Source organism: Lepus europaeus, chromosome 9 (genome assembly GCF_033115175.1).
Source record: "Lepus europaeus isolate LE1 chromosome 9, mLepTim1.pri, whole genome shotgun sequence".
In the NCBI taxonomy this organism is placed as follows: Eukaryota; Metazoa; Chordata; class Mammalia; order Lagomorpha; family Leporidae; genus Lepus; species Lepus europaeus.
The window spans coordinates 107,228,640-107,244,932 of record NC_084835.1 but is presented as its reverse complement, the minus strand read 5'-3'; the positions used below and the strand labels follow the sequence as shown (position 1 = coordinate 107,244,932).

Here is a 16,293-nt window from a genome sequence, read left to right as displayed (position 1 = left end):
AGCAACACTGAGAGGAAGCTGCAGAGGTTTCCCGTAAGTCTCCTGCCAGTAGAGGCTCAGGCTGCCCCTGGGCACCGGGTGGCACACCTGTCACCCCCAATGAACCTGCCCTGACATCCACATCACCCTGAGTGCGGTGCATTCTGGGGCACTGGAACATTGTGTCCTGACATAGGACTTTCTCCTCCCTGGAAGGCTTCTGTGGTCTGAACGTTTTGAAAGGAGAGGGCGCCAATGTGGATCCCTTGCCCTGGGGTCCAGGAAGCAGACTTTAGCTGGCAGTGCTTCCTGGGCCTCAGGCAGAGAGCCGGTGGCCTTTTGCCCAGAGTCTGTCCAGCAGCTGGACTCTTTCACAGAACCTTCACTGTCACCCTGGCTGCAGGCAGAGAGCTCTGGTCCTAAGCTGACTGGATCAGGCCTCCTGTGCCCCAGGGAAGGGAGAACACCTGGTCCTTCCTGATGCTTGTGCAGAGGTCTGTCCAGAGATCACCAGGCTCAATGCCCCTTTGTTTTGCTAATTACTGGCTCTTTAAGGCAGGGGCTCTGCAGAGGCCAGGCCCAGAAGTCTGTTTACCAACTTTATCTATGGAAAAGACACTGTGAATCTGCATGTGTGTCTGCCTTGCTTGCAGCCTGCAGGCCAAGTCTCAGTGCTCTGCAGGAGACTTCATCTCTGCAGGAGGGATCCCTGCGGGTGGTCTTCACCCCCTGGGCCCCCCTCCAAGCCTGATCTTCAACAGAGACTGATGGACCAAGGGGATGAGGCTGCAGTGGAAAAGTCCTGGGGTGTGAGAGCGACTGGGCAGCAGAGCTAACTCAGTCTCTCCAGTCATGGAGGACGGCTACCATCTAAAGGTCTCCAACAAGTGCAGAGTAGATACATAATCCTTTTGTCTGTGCAGCTGCCTTGAGAACTAGAGACTAAGTAACGTTGTTACCCAGGAAAAGACTGCTACTCTTAGAACTGGGGCAGCTGGCCTAAAACCACATACCTGTGAGTGGAATGCCAGGAGGATCATTTGTCTCCAAATTTCTTGGAGCCTCTCTGACATCAAGCCACACCCCCAAAACTATCTGAGACATTTAAAATGAGACTGAACTTAGAACTATAGTCAGAGCAATGCCTGACTTAGTGAGGCAGGGAGGGTGGAAATTGTTGGAAAGAACCATGGAGCGGGGAGGGGCTCCTGGTCCTTACAGCAGGTGCACAGACCTGTGGGATGAGAGAGAAGACAGTGGTTAGCTGTCTTCCCTTAGCTCCAGCATCAGCCACTTGGCTGGTTGAAGGGCCAGTGCCCCCAAGGCTGTGAGCTACCTGCCTTGCCTGCCTCTTGCCTAGCAGTGCCCAAAACCATCACAGGCTGTTGTGAAGCAGGGAAACAAACCCAGATTGAAGTGGGGAAACAACCCCACAGGCCTTTGCTCATGAAAAGTCCTTCTGAGACAGGAAGTTGAGGCAGTCATTTGCTTCCTCTAGTGTTTGAGGGTTCCACGTCCTCTGAACTCTGCAGGACAATCCGGAGTTTTTGGTCAGCCCCATGGCTGGCCTTGGTCTTCCTTCAGTCACCTGGAGGAGTGCTGGGCTCTCTGCTCTGACCCCGGAACAATGTAGAATCTAGAATGAATGCATTCCTACCCATCTCTGCTGGAGTCCAGAAGTGCTGTCTACCCTGCAGCCTCCAATCCCTGACCTGGCGCGAGTCACTGCTGCTCCTGAGCGTGTATTTTGAGCCACTCAGCCTAGGAAAGGCCTCTCCTGGAGGAGGAGGGTTTGCTTCTCAGCCTGGGTGCATCACGGGCACAGGATGCGTTAGAGGACCTGAGAGCATGTGTACACACGATTCTCCAAGCTCTGCTTTTGTCTCCCAGTTATCACTGCCTGTTTCTTTTCCCCTGGAACGCTTGGCTGAACCTGGGATGAGGAATGACTGGGGATGGATGAGGACACGGTTTGTTTACTCCCCGCACAGCTGAGTGGTGTGTGACAGCCAGTGAAAGGGCGGCCTCAGTAGCCAGCGTTCAATTCATGACTCAGCTGCACCAAAGCTGCAAGCCTTGGACACAGCGCTGGAGGCTGACTTCCTTTGTCTCTACAGCAGGGACCAGACCTTCCCTGCCCTCTGGGTACCTGCAGCATTGAGGGATGGGATGCACAAGTGAAGGAATCAGAGCCTTTAGTATACAGTGGAATTGGCTCCCGAGGCTTCTGTCTGTGAAAATCTTTGTCCCAGAGACACATTTGCTAGAGTTTGCCACAAAGTTCTAATTATCCGTGTCTTACTTCCACTTCTCCTTTATATGTTAATTGGGATAAAAGGAAATAATAATGTCGTATGTGTGCAAATCCATACTTGTTAAATACTTTCTTTTTTTAAGATTCTTTTATTTATTTGAAAGTCAGATTTACACAGAGAGAGGAGAGGCAGAGAGAGAGAGAGAGGTTTTCTGTCTGCTGGTTCACTCCCCAACTGACTGCAATGGCCCAAGCTGCGCTGGTCCGAAGCCAGGTGCCAGGAGCTTTCCCCGGGTCTCCCATGTGAGTGCAGGGGCCCAAGGATTTGGGCCATCCTCCACTGCTTTCCCAGGCCATAGCAGAGAGCTGGATCGGAATTGGAGCAGCCGGGATTAGAACCAGCACCTATATGGGATACCGTCGCTTCAGGCCAGGGTTTAACCCACTGTGCCACAGCGCCACAACCCCCCCCCCCTTTTTTAAAAAGATTTATTTATTTACTTGAAAGTCAGAGTTACACAGAGAGAAGGAGAGGCAGAGAGAGAGAGAGAGAGAGAGAGTAGGGCAACTTGCTAATGAGGTCTTTATTTCAGGTTACTTATTTAATTATCATCCATATTCTATCCGTAGTCGGTAGTCCTTTATACATAAAAGCTTCCAATTTAAGACTCTTGAGTAGTATAATGCCCCCTGGAAAGCCCATTTTTAAGTGTCTTCTGTAACTTCTTAGCTAGCGTGGCTTGTTAGCAACAGGAACAGGTTTCCTAGGCTAACCAGAAATGTCAAGGCTAGAAGGAAGCCAGAGCCCCCAGTCAACCAGCAGGCAATCTGATGTCTTTTCCCAGAACACACACAACTGCCCAGGCTCATCCTCAACCTTTCTGAGAGCAGTTCTCCTTGTTGTCTGTGTGAAAGGTTAGCGAGACCTGGAAATGACTTGTGTTTAGATATCTTATCTTAAACTATCCTTATAGACTGAACTCTGAATGCAATGACTCACCTTTCATATTAAACATGTCAGTGCAGCATAATCCTAAACTATTTTGAAGGAGCCCATTTAAGGAAACTACGCCACATGACTTTGCATGATGATTTAATCTAATTGCACAGAAGTTGTGAAGTCACAGAGCCTCCGAATTTCTAAGAAGAAAATGATGCATGCCTCCACATTCAAATCTACACTGCTGCATCTGAGCCTTCTTGTGAATGTTACAACGTCATGGGTCAGTTTAGAATCTCCAGGCAACTCCTCAAATTATAAAATGGAAACCATTTTTTAAAACTTGTGTTAAGATTTCACGCTGAAGATAAAAGCCTTCTTTTAGAAGGGCAATTTATTTTGGGCTACAGTGTACCGGGTTTGCTACTATAAAATGTTGTTCACTAAGTTATCACAGAAACTGAATGGCTCCAACTCCTAAAAAATTAGTAACTATTAACAATCGCTTAGGTGAAGACCAAAAATCTCCCTCACTGTCAAGACTAATCCATAATGCCTCTCAGTTGTTTCTTGCAAGAATTGTGTAACCAACTGTTTTCCATGGGGTGAGAACAATGGTAACAGTGGGTTCAACTGACTGTTACACAATTGTGCTAAATTTTTCAAGAAAATATGAAATATAATATATAAAATAGATATACAATAAAATACATAAATATAAAATGTAAAATAAAAATTTACAAGAAAATATAAGCATGGCTTCCAAATAGCAATGTTTACACCTGGACTTGGTACCAAGCTCACAGATTTGAGTTTGCAAGGAAAAATAAGCTTTCAAGTTAAACAATTTTTAGCCAAAACTTTAATCCCAAGGATTTTCACAAAAACGTACTACAAATGAGAGCATGAAAAAATAATCTTGCCTAGTGACTCAAAGTTCAGCTCTACAATGTACCTTTTTTTTTTTTTGACAGGCAGAGTGGACAGTGAGAGAGAGAGACAGAGAGAAAGATCTTCCTTTGCCCTTGGTTCACCCTCCAATGGCTGCCACGGCCAGCGCACCGCGCTGATCCGAAGGCAGGAGCCAGGAGCTTCCCCTGGTCTCCCATGGGGTGCAGGGCCCAAGCACTTGGGCCATCCTCCACTGCCCTCCTGGGCCACAGCAGAGAGCTGGCCTGGAAGAGGGGCAACCAGGACAGAATCTGACGCCCCGACAGGGACTAGAACCCAGTGTGCCGGCGCTGCAAGGCGGAGGATTAGCCTGTTGAGCCACGGCGCCGGCCACAATGTACCTTTAAACTGGGAAGACATTGGTAATTTTTGAAATCTCAAATTTCCCAATAAGAAATTTTATACAAATAGCTATGTGGTCTCTCTCTCTCTCTCTCTCTCTCTCTCTCTCGGTTTATTAAATACACTACATTTTTATCTTATTCTGTAGTTTTTTAAATTGTTCACACAGGGACTTAGTAAAAACAGACTTTATAGAAAATCCTCTGCAAAACTCAAATGAAAGTAAGAACGTACTCACTGCACCATATTAGATAAACGAATTGACAGAACTTACTTCAAACTGTACAGGTGATCATGAAGTACTGACCTTGGAATACAAATTGGTTTGGTTTTCTTAAATCTTACACCAAACCACAACTTCAGAAGTGTTGATGTGGGAATGTGGATGCAAAAATGTCTAACAAACTAATAGTGTTTGAGAACAGGACAAAAAAAGTACTGTTTTTCTTTTACAGATTCTTTTCTAAATCCATTTTCTGTGTACTCTCTATCCCATTCTAAGAATTTAGGTGCAGACGGATGAGGCAAAAAAGCAATTCTTTCTAAAAAAACAACTTGAGCATATTTACAAAACAGGCAAAGGGAGAATGTTACTGCAGAACTGCGTAAAAGTGTGTGTGGCTCAGCAACAGCATAGACCTTCACTTCTACAAGGATAGGTCCTTCCCACCTACTTTCCAGAAGAAATCATTTTCAGGGTCTGGACTATCAAACGGCTTGCAATGCAAAGACAGAACCAAAAAAGTTTGCAAATCCTTTCTATTTCCAGCTGTTGAGACAGTATTTCTGAGAGCTGAGGTTACCTCTAGTGGTGAATCCAGAGCCAACCATTAAGAGCCAGAATGCTGCAGTAATTGACTACCTGACCATTTCTCTCTTAGCACGTGCTTTGTTTCCTCTTCTAGAAGTTGTAGACATCTATTTAGTTTGATAATCTGTCATCTGACGAAGCTGCAGCTCCAACAGTCATGTCTTCCAATGTTCCTTCGGTTGTTGTATCTGTGTTTGCAGTGCCATACCTGACGCTGTCATGATGGGGATTAGAAGTGGCGGCAGCAGACCCACCAAGAAACACAGGTGTGGAATCATTTCTGTCCATTTTGGTGAACAGCATTTTCACTCATAGAGCGTTCTCTCTTTAGCCTGCCAACTGCACGGATTTCTTCATTTTGCAGGGTGGCAGGAGGTCTTTCCAAATCCAGAAAATCGAGTGGCTTTTCACGTAGCGTAAGTACACAGGGAGGTGTTTTTAGTGCCAGAGGTTTAAAGAGAGTTGACTGGATAAGGTCAAGATCTGCTGGTCTTGAAAATGAAACATCTTCGTTATTTCCTGCTACAATGATCCTTCCTGGAGCCTGCATTATCACACTAGCATTTGGAGCTCCTTGGAAGCCCTGTTCCAGGTCAGCATTTGGTGGTGCTACTTTTAGTTTTTCTGGGACCCTCATTCGCTGACGAACACCTTCGGGTTATTCCATCTCTCACTGAATTCGATTGATGTCTGCCATCTCAGCAGCAGTGGGAGAGGGAAATGCTAAATGTGCACCAACAAGTGCTTGCTACTTGGCACTGTCTGCTTCTGTGCTTCATATTAACTCCTTAACTTGCTTCCATGTGCATGTGGTGGGTTTAGAGCCACTTTTGTCCCCCTGGGTCTGCTGGAGGTCCCTGGAGAGGGCCACCGTGTGCTGGCTCCCCGTGCGCTCTCACAGGCCATTGGCCAAGCCACTGAGATGCCCGGGCAAAGCACTGGTGGAGCAGAATGGCCAGCCTTGGGCCCCGCTATGTGCTCTGTGTTGCAATTACATAAGGAACTTATCACCTAGGCAAAGGTAAGCTTTCCTGAAACTTACCAGATTCTAGACCAACTAGACAACCTCTCCCCAGGATAAGACTAGCTGGGTTTTTCCAAAAACTTCTAATGTATTTTAATGGTGCAGCTTTTATTTCAACCTGCTGGTTTGTATTACACCAGCTAAGGAAAAAAGTACATTTTAGTCCAATTTTTGACAGTGCTGTTTCTATAATATTAAAACCTCACACTTTGTTAAGCTGGGCAGGATTTAGAAGTCATCAATCTTTGCAACACGAAAGCTTAAAAGTAAATTCAATTTTGCTTAAGGGAACACTGTAAAGTAACAATTCTTGGTATTTCATGCTTCATATGGTTCTTTGCAAACCACAGAGAATGACATCTTTTTGTTGTGTCACTGTTCCAAGAGACAAATTTGAGTAGCTAAAACGTCTTAAAAATGCACCAAACTTATGATGTCTCAAACAAAACTTGAATTTTCTGTACATACTCCTGTCAAACGAAGTTATTTCTTGTTCACCACTTCTCTTGCAAACGGGTCTTCTATTTCCTTTCATTTGACCTAGAGAAGGATCAGGACGGCTTGTGATTGCTCTCCCGACACAGCGATCTTTCTCTCCTGTCTGTAGAAAGGGACCTGCTCCAGCTGCGAGGGAAGTTTCTGCTTCTTGGAGATCTGTGGCCAGGCGAGGACTCCTCCTACAACAGTCATCTCGAGGCGAGGACCCCAGGAGGGCGGTGGGCGCGATTTCGACAACTTTTTTCACCACTGGACAGTTCGGTTCTTACATGGCAGCCACACAGCTGTCTCTCGATGGCATCAGGTCCATCCCCAGGGCTTCTTGCAACTCCCATGCTTCCAAGCAGCCCATAATAGCCAAAGGCTGGTTCCGATTCAGTCTTGTTGCCATTGTTTCCAAGATTACCTACATACATACACCTTACAGTCCAGTGGACAGGAATCGTGATGCTTTTTGAAATCTGAGGTTAAAAATGTGGAGGCTCAGACGACGAGCTCCAGAGGCTCTTCCCGCCCCGCTCTGCTGCAGCCCGGCCCCACAGATATTCCCTCTTACTCAGCGTCCACGGAATGGCTCCCTTGGTTTCTTTCCTCCATTCCTTCATGGACCCAGATGCAGAATTGAGTTAATCCTTTTCCTTCCTAACCTGCTACTGCTTTCCTAGGTACATTAGCAGGGAGCTGGATCAGAAGTGCAGCCGCCAGGACTCAAAGCAGCGCCCATATGGGGTGCCGGCATTACAAATGGTTGTGCCACATCACCAGGCTCATAAATCAAATCTTGCCATTCCTTCACTGTCAACCATCCTGTGGCCTCCCACAGGAATAGCATTGAACATTCCAGCCATGGCCAATGGAGCCTAGCATATCCTTGCTTCAGGTTACCTCCCCAGCAATTTCTTCCTCATTCTCTCAGCTCCAGCCACTCCGGCCTCATTGTTCTTCAACTTGCCAGAAACATCCAGCCCCTAGGCCTCTGCAGGAATGTGCTTCTTTGTGCTTTCTGGAGCTCACTCGCTGCCTCATGCAATGCTGTGCTCTATCCCACTCTACCCAGAGTAGCCCTCTACATCCTCGTCCTTGTACTGCTCTGTTTGTTCTTCTTCCTTGCACAGTATCACTCCCCAAGATAAATTTGATCAACTATTTCTGTCTATATTCTGCATGCATGTAAGCAACAGGGTGGAGATGATTCCTTCCCTGCACCTCCAACAACCCCATGGAAGAGGCTCCATCGCTATTTGTGCAGTGAACCACCCTTGAATTCTTCTCTTTCCAGTTTTTTTTTTTCTTACTTATTTTATTTATTTGAAAGGCACATTTACAGAGAGAGGAGAGAGAGACAGAGAAAGAGATCTTCCATCCATGGGCACACTCTCCAAATGACCCCAAAGGCCAAGGATGGCCCAGACCGAAGCCAGGAGCCAGCAGCTTCTTCCGGGTCTCCCACATGGGTGTATCCTCCACTTCTTTCCCAGGTGCCCTATCAGGGAGCTGGTTCAGAAGTGGAGCAGCCGAGACTCCAACCAGCGCCTGAATGGGATGCTGTCTAGACCACAATGACAGCCCCTCTTCCCACTTTTACACCCATTCCAGTGAGGGTACCTTATGTTCTTGTGTATAATGGATTTTTAAAAATTTCATGGAAAATATGCATTATGAAAAGTCTGTGCACAGATTTCAAAATTTCTTTTGAGTAAAATAAACATCTCCAGACAAAACAACCACAGAATGTGCTAATGGTGATCTGAGGGTGCTAATGACCGCTCTGGACTGGGTTTGTCAACCTGTCACTCAGGAGTGGCTCAATTTAGGATTACGTTTCCGCAGCATCTCTGCCCTCTAGTGGCAATCTAGTGGCAATGGGGAACGTATGAAACACTTGTGTGCAATGCTAGAGCTGGAAAAAAGATATCCAGCCTCCTAGTCACCTCTTAGACATGACCAGAAGATTGTTTGATTTAAAAATACAAGCACTATGAGACCCTCAATAATGAAGGATTTTTGTTTTGTTTTGTCTTTTAAGTTACTGTATTTTAAATATTGCCCAAACCTAAATAAGACGTTAAAAATGAACACACAAACATTGTTGGGAATAAAATTAGATATAAGCTCTCAGGAAGACACTTATGCAATAGGTTTCACATGCTAACAGTATCTGGGGAATCCTGCCACTGGGAGTTTATTTACCTATGAACCAAGAGATATAGGGGGCAGAATAGTCCTAGTTTAAGGGGCAAAAAATTTGAGAACAACCCAATGTTCCCAAGAAAGAAGTCATTAAAATAAGTATATATGACTCTTATATGTACAATGGACTATTACAACTTTATATTCATTGACAATTAGCAAATAGTTCAGTGAAAATCAAAGGTAGTGTGACAGAAGTAATATTGTAATTTCATTACTAACCCTGTGTGTTTGTACAGGTGTACACACATACAGGCACATGCACCAGGAAGACAGTGGAAAGAATAAACACTAGAGTATTTACAGTGGCTACCATACATACTTGAATTACAGGTCGTTTTTATCATCTCTATACTTTCCATACTTATTCAATTATCCTGTTTACATAAAACAATGATTCCATATTCAAAATCAAGCAAAGCAACTAGGAATGATTACTTAGATGATAATGAACAAAACATACTTTTTTCCCTTGAATGGAGGCCATGATGAAATGATACACAGCATTCGAAAGGGATGAACTACTGATGCATGGAGCAACATCCTGAGTCTCAAAAATACCGTGCACTGTTTGTTTCCACGTATATGTCATTATGGGACTGGTGAAATGAATCTATGTGACAGCAAACAGATAAGCAGCTACCTAGGGCCTGGGGTGAGATTAATTTCAAATGGGCACGTGGGAATTTTAGGCAGAGTGATGGAAATGTCCATTGAGTGATTGGAAGGTAGCTACACAGGGTCTATATTTTTAAAATGCTATTGAATCCCAGGCCTAAGGTGAGTCCATTCAGTAACACATGGAGGCAAAGCTACTCACCTCCACCTCAGATCATTGTGACTCACGGAGAGAATGCAATTCACTGGGCATCCCTGAATCCAAGATGAGCATTTGAGGCAAGATAGGCCTTGGGCAAATTTGTGAGATCAGCAAGCCAGTCCCCTGCCATACCCACCCCCCGACATGACCCTCACCACACTTCATTTCACACTTTTTGTTAAAAAAAAATTTGCAGAGTTTTTATTTGGAGAAATTTGAAAATTGTTATTACCAGCTTAACATTTTACAACGCTACATACAATGTTGTATTTAATTAGACTCCAGCTAATGTAACTCTGAGGCTAGCAAAAGGGAAGTCAGTGACACACGGGGAGGGGAAGTGTCTCTGTTCAGAGTCTCTGGGGATCCTTCGGAGACAACTCACTCTGCCGGGGGTAGAACATGTCCTAACTTGAAGCCTATGGCTTCTTGTGGTTTCCTTAGATGTTTAGTGCTGAAAACGCCCTTTCAAATCTCTTTTTTTCTTTAAGGTTTATTTTATTTATTTGTTTGCAGTGTGACAAAGAGAAAAAGATCTTCCATCTGCTGGTTCAAACCCCAATGGCTGCAACAGGTAGGGCTGGGCCAGCTAGAAGCCAGGAGCCTGGAACGTCATCGAGCTCTCCCATGTGGGTGGCAGGGACCCCCAGATACTTGAATCGTCATCTGTTGCATTCGCAGGCTCATTAGCAGGAACCTGGAATGGAAGCAGAATAGCCAGGATGCTAACTAACCGGCACTCTGATATGGGATGCTGGCAAAGAAAGGATGCTAAGCTGACTATGCCACAACGCCTAGCCCCTTCCAAATCTTCTGTCGTACTCATTCTTTCGTTTGCAGCACTAGTTACTGACACCATCTGAGGATGTTAAGAGAAACTAAGCAAACAGGTTCCCATCCTCACAGAGCAAACTGCCTTTTTGGACATCCCAAGAGCAAATGGGTGTCAGATGGCCCTACTCTAATTCTACTCTCTGAACGTCTCTCAGCACACTGCTTCCAGAGAGCAGTACCCACAGTCGGAACTGGCATGAATGAGGTTAACCTCGTCTGTCCTTCCTTGCACAGGTGAAGAAACTGAAACTAAAAAAGATTTCCCATTATTCTGGAGCTTTGCCATTCTAAGGAATTGGCTAAAAGGTATGCAAGATAAAATAAACTGTTCTAGGAGACCATGATTTCTGTATAACCATGCGTGATTTTCAAGATCCTTCCAACCCCCTGATTTTGGACCCAAAATAAACATTTTGGAAGAAAGAATAAAAGTTCATTTCACCCAGGTGGTCTTTCAGCCCAGCAGTTACGACGCTCACATCCCATACGGCAGTGCCTGGGTTCGAGTCCCAGCTCTGCTCCTGACTCCAGCTTCCTGCTAGTGCAGACCCTGGAAGCAGGGATGATGGCTCAAGAGAATGGGTTCCTGCTATGCACACGGGATACTCGGTTGCATTCCTTGCTCCTGGCTTCAGCCCTCCTACCTGTCGTGGGCATATGAGGAGTGAATCAGCAGAGAGGAGCCATTTCTCTCTCCATCTGATTCTCAAATAAATTATTTTTAAAAAAATCTTCATTACATAAAAATCCTAGAGTGAATTCAGGTTTGCAGCATCTGAAATGGCATTCCCTGAAAGATACTCTGTAGACACAATAGAAGTAAATAAAGCATTAACAAATAAACAACCTGATTACAAAATATAGCAAAATAGTACTCCTTTAATCGGCTGTCTTGGGTCTCTGAAAGTACTACAAATACTATATTTCTATGTTTAAATTTTAGATTTTTTTAAAGATTTATTTATTTGAAAGGCTGAGTTGAGGGAGCGGGAGAGAGAGAGAGAGAGAGAGAGAGAGGAATTTTCCATCTGTTAGCTCACTCCCCAAGTGGCTATAATGATCTGGGCTGGGTCAGGCCAAAGCCAGGAGCCAGAACTACATCCAGGTCTCCCACATGCATGGCAGGGGCCCAAGTTCTTGGGCCATCTTCTGATGCCTTATCAGGCACGTTAACAGAGAGTGTTAACAGCACGTTAACTGGTTCAGAAGTGGAGTGGCCGGGACTCTAACCAGCACCGTTGTAGGATGCCAGTGGCTCAGGTGGCAGCTTAATCTTCTATGCCACAACACTGCCCCCTAGACCAGGTTTAAAGCTTACATTCAGCTGCTAACATTCAGTAAAGTTCAGCCCATTAGAGCTAAATATAACAAATTTGTTCTTGCCTCCCCTTCCTGGCTCCAGTTCCTGCTGTTCTTCCCCAGTGTCTCACTGGCCTAGATGATTTTAGCAGGAGACAGGTGTTCCTTTTGCTTTGCAAATTCACTTTTGACTTAAACAAAAACAAGATTGAGTTACGATGAGATTAAGCCATCTTATTTAATCAAAAGTAATTTTTTAGATTTATTTATTGATTTGAAAGTCAGAGTTACAGAGAGAGAGGAGAGACAGAGAGAGAGAGAGAGAGAGAGAGAGAGGTCCTCCATCTGATGGTTCACTCCCCAATTGGCCACAATGGCTCGAGCTGCACTGATCCGAAGCCAGGAAACAGGAGCTTCTTCTGGATCTCCCACACGGGTGCAGAGGCCCAAGGACTCGGGCCATCTTCCACTGCCTTCCTGGGCCACAGCAGAGAGCTGGATTGGAAGTGGAGCAGCTGGGTCTCAAACCGGCGCCCATATGGGATGCCAAAGCTTCAGGCCAAGGCATTAACCTGCTACGCAATAGCACCGGCCCCTCAAAACTATTTTTTGACAGGCAGAATGGACAGTGAGAGAGAGAGAGACAGAGAGAAAGGTCTTCCTTTTTGCCGTTGGTTCACCCTCCAATGGCCGCTGCAGCCAGCGCATCTCGCTGATCTGAAGCCAGGAGCCAGGTGCTTCTCCTGGTCTCCACTGCAGGTGCAGGGCCCAAGCACTCCGGCCATCCTCCACTGCACTCCCCAGCCATAGCAGTGAGCTGAACTGGAAGAGGAGCAACCGGGACAGAATCCAGCGCCCCAACCGAGACTAGAACCTGGTGTGCCGGCACTGCAGGCAGAGGATTAGCCTATTGAGCCATAGCACCGGCCCTCAAAACTAATTTTAAGACAATACATCATTATTGACTAAGGTCCTGTAACACTAAAGACAACTCTCCTTTAAGTAGCTTAGATACAACAGACTGCTAGAGTCTGTTTAATTCCTGGTTTGGGGAGGGTGGCTGGGTGCTGGGCTGGGAATGGGTGGCAGGCAACACCAGCCCAACATCTATTGCCTTTCCAAGATTTCTGGGTACCACAAGCATCCCAGAATTTCAAGAAAGACACTATCTTGTGTCAAACTCCAGATGTGAGCATGCAAATGAATATTTTTAGGATCGATTTATTTATTTGAAAAGCAACAGAGCAGTTTCACATACCCAGCAAGCCAGGGGCAGAACAGAAGTACTCCCATCCCCAGCCCTTTCTCCCTTCTCTGTCAACAAGGCTGTCTGGAAGAGACACAAGACCACTTGCTATCAGTTAATACCAGGCGTTTCACCGCTGTGTCCACCAGAGCCCAAGAGAGTGCAGTTACTACTCTCTGCAGGTCTAGAAATGGAAGTTCTAGAAAGCATTGAGGTCAAGATTCGAACTTGGGTCTGTCTGGCTCTGAGCTCCAGGATCTGATCTATACACTACAGTTGAAGACTTAGTTTTAGGAACAAAATGAAGACACAGATTATTAACAAAGAATGTCACACATTAAACTTATAATGGGGCTTATGTCCAAGGTGAGGGTGAACAGGTAGACTTCATGCCTGGAGATATTTGGAATGCCTCTGCCAAGAATAAGTCTTTGCATAAAGGAATTGACTCAGACACCACTATAAGAAACACAAATGCGTATATTTGTATTAACACTTTAAGTAAAATGTAAAGATGCAGGCACTTTTCTGGTTGAGGACACAGGTTAATTTTGACAGGTGAAGGGAGAGGAAGTTTGAAGCAAACTTGGTGTTAGTGGGGGGGGGGGGCAGTGGCTGCAATAGAATGGGGAGGGTCAGCAGAGGACACCCGGAGATTTGAGAAGGGGAAGAAGAGGGACTCCATGAAGGTTGACTCTGAAAGGGGAGGGGAGCCCAACTTCCCTGGCTGATCTGCCCACCTGCATCACCAGCCTCGCCTTCCATCTTTCCCACCTTCCATGCCCTACATTATATTAAACTCTACCCATAGGAAGATGGCAGCTGCAGAAGACATCAGTGTTAACTGTGAAGATACACAAAGGATCAACAAATGTGCAGGTATGAGCAGAATCACAAAATTAAAGGAAGAAATAGAAGTAGCAAAGAAACAGCTCCAAAATTTGGATGAGCTTACGATGACATTGTGCTTACAAATGATGTTGGCCTAATGATTCCTTCTCAAATCAGTGATGTTTTCATCAGCCACTATCAACAAGAAACACAAGAAATGTTACAAGAGGCAAAAAACAAATTTGCAAGAAGAAACTGGCCCCTTGGAATCCAGAATGGAATCAAGCAATTCAACTGACTTGAATGTTTGGTTATGTGCAGTACTTCAGAGCAACATAAGCCTTGAAGATGATGGAAGCTAGACATTTCATAAAACTTATTTTAATTTGTTTACTAAATGTATTATTTAAAAATAATAAGCTCTGGCCGGCGCCATGGCTTAACAGGCTAATCCTCCGCCTTGCAGCGCCGGCACACCGGGTTCTAGTCCTGGTTGGGGCGCCGGATTCTATCCCGGTTGCCCCTCTTCCAGGCCAGCTCTCTGCTATGGCCCGGGAAGGCAGTGGAGGATGGCCCAAGTGCTTGGGCCCTGCACCCGCATGGGAGACCAGGAGAAGCACCTGGCTCCTGGCTTCGGATCAGCGAGATGCGCCGGCTACAGCGGCCATTGGAGGGTGAACCAATGGCAAAAGAAGACCTTTCTCTCTGTCTCTCTCTCTCACTATCCACTCTGCCTGTCAAAATAATAATAATAATAATAATAATAATAATAATAAGCTCTACCCATAGGATACTTGGCTCCCTGAAAGTCAAGTTGTTCAAACTACTTTTGTGAAATTCCTCTATTTCAAAGGAGAGTAAAATCATATTCTAAAACCTGGACATGTTATGCAAAGTTATCTAAAATTAATTAATTGTTTAGAGAAGCAGAAGGATACAGGGAAAGAACTTCTAGACATTGCTTCACCTCCCAAATGCTTCCAGTCTGTGCTTCCCCTCCCAAATGCCTGCAACAGTCAGAGCTGGGCCAGCCAAAGCCAAGAGCCATCATGGCGGCCTCCCTGGGTCTGCCTTGGCAGGAAGCTGGAATGGGAAGACAGAGCCTGAAATCTATTTTTATTTTTCGCCAAGATTTATTCATTTGAAAGGTAGTGAGAGAGAGAGAGAGAGAGAGACAGAAAGAATCTTCCATCCACTGGTTCACTCCCCAAATGACCACAACAGCTGGGGCTGGGCCAGGCAGAAGCCAGGAACCTGGATTCCAGCTGGGTCTCCCACATCCGTGGCAGGGACCAAGCACTTGGGTCATCATTCACTCCTAATGCTAGTTTGCTCCTGGATGCATTATGGATTGTCAGTAGAGCAGCCAGGACTCAAACCTTTACTCATCCAGAATGCTGTCATTGCAGGCAGCTTAACCTGCTGCACCCAATACCGGCCCCCAGAGCCTGATACAAACACAGGTACTCTGATAATGGAATTCAGCTGTGTTAACTGGCATCTTAACCACGGGGTTAAACACCCACTTCTCCTTACACTTTTGAAACTTTGTGTTTCATTTTTGAAATGAGTACAAATTTGCATCTCTACTGCAAAATACTGTGGAGTGACAGCTTGATGGATACTACGTCATTGTAGGTGTCACCAGACATGGAGAACCCCCGCTCATACCTGCAGAAATAATGCCAAGCCCTGCCCCCTACCCCCACACTAATTTGTTGTTTTCTGTTCTCTAGGGCTATAGCCTTCTGGGAACCCCCAGGGGATTTTGCAGGTGTATGCCATTACTTCCCACAGGCTTCTGGGTCCTAGTGCAGTCTCTTCCAGAGACCATGGAATCAACGGACGCCATCTCTGTCTCTTCATGTGTTTCCCCAGGAGCCGGAAGGCAATGGAGGAGTCTTCCCTAGAGGGTGTCAGTGTCTAGGAGGTAAGGCTGGTGTGTTGCCAGCGAGGGTCACTCTGCCAGCCCTGGGTCCCTTTCTGATCCCGGTCTGGTCCTTGGGGGGAGGTCTTCTGGTAGGCAGGCCTAGGCATCCTGCTGTCTCAGCTCTTTCCCAGAGGAGGTTCCCAGCAGGATAAGCCTTTCACATCTTAGAGCCGAGAGGTTCTCCTGGGCTGGGGGGAGGAGGAAGGGGACAGGGCAGGGTGTCAGTGGGCAGGGCAGTTCGACCCCACTCTCTGTGGACTCAATGTCCCTGATTTCACCTCCCTCCCGCTCAGCTTGGCCAGCCCCACCAGCTCTGCCTTTTTTTTTTTAAACTCCAGGGGCTC

The 16,293-nt window shown here is 46.0% G+C and overlaps 1 pseudogene; it reads right to left on the bottom strand.

The window, feature by feature from the left end:
* Window positions 1-5,271: 5,271 nt before the first annotated feature.
* Window positions 5,272-5,992, bottom strand: LOC133766375 (mitochondrial fission factor-like; annotated as a pseudogene).
* Window positions 5,993-16,293: the final 10,301 nt, after the last annotated feature.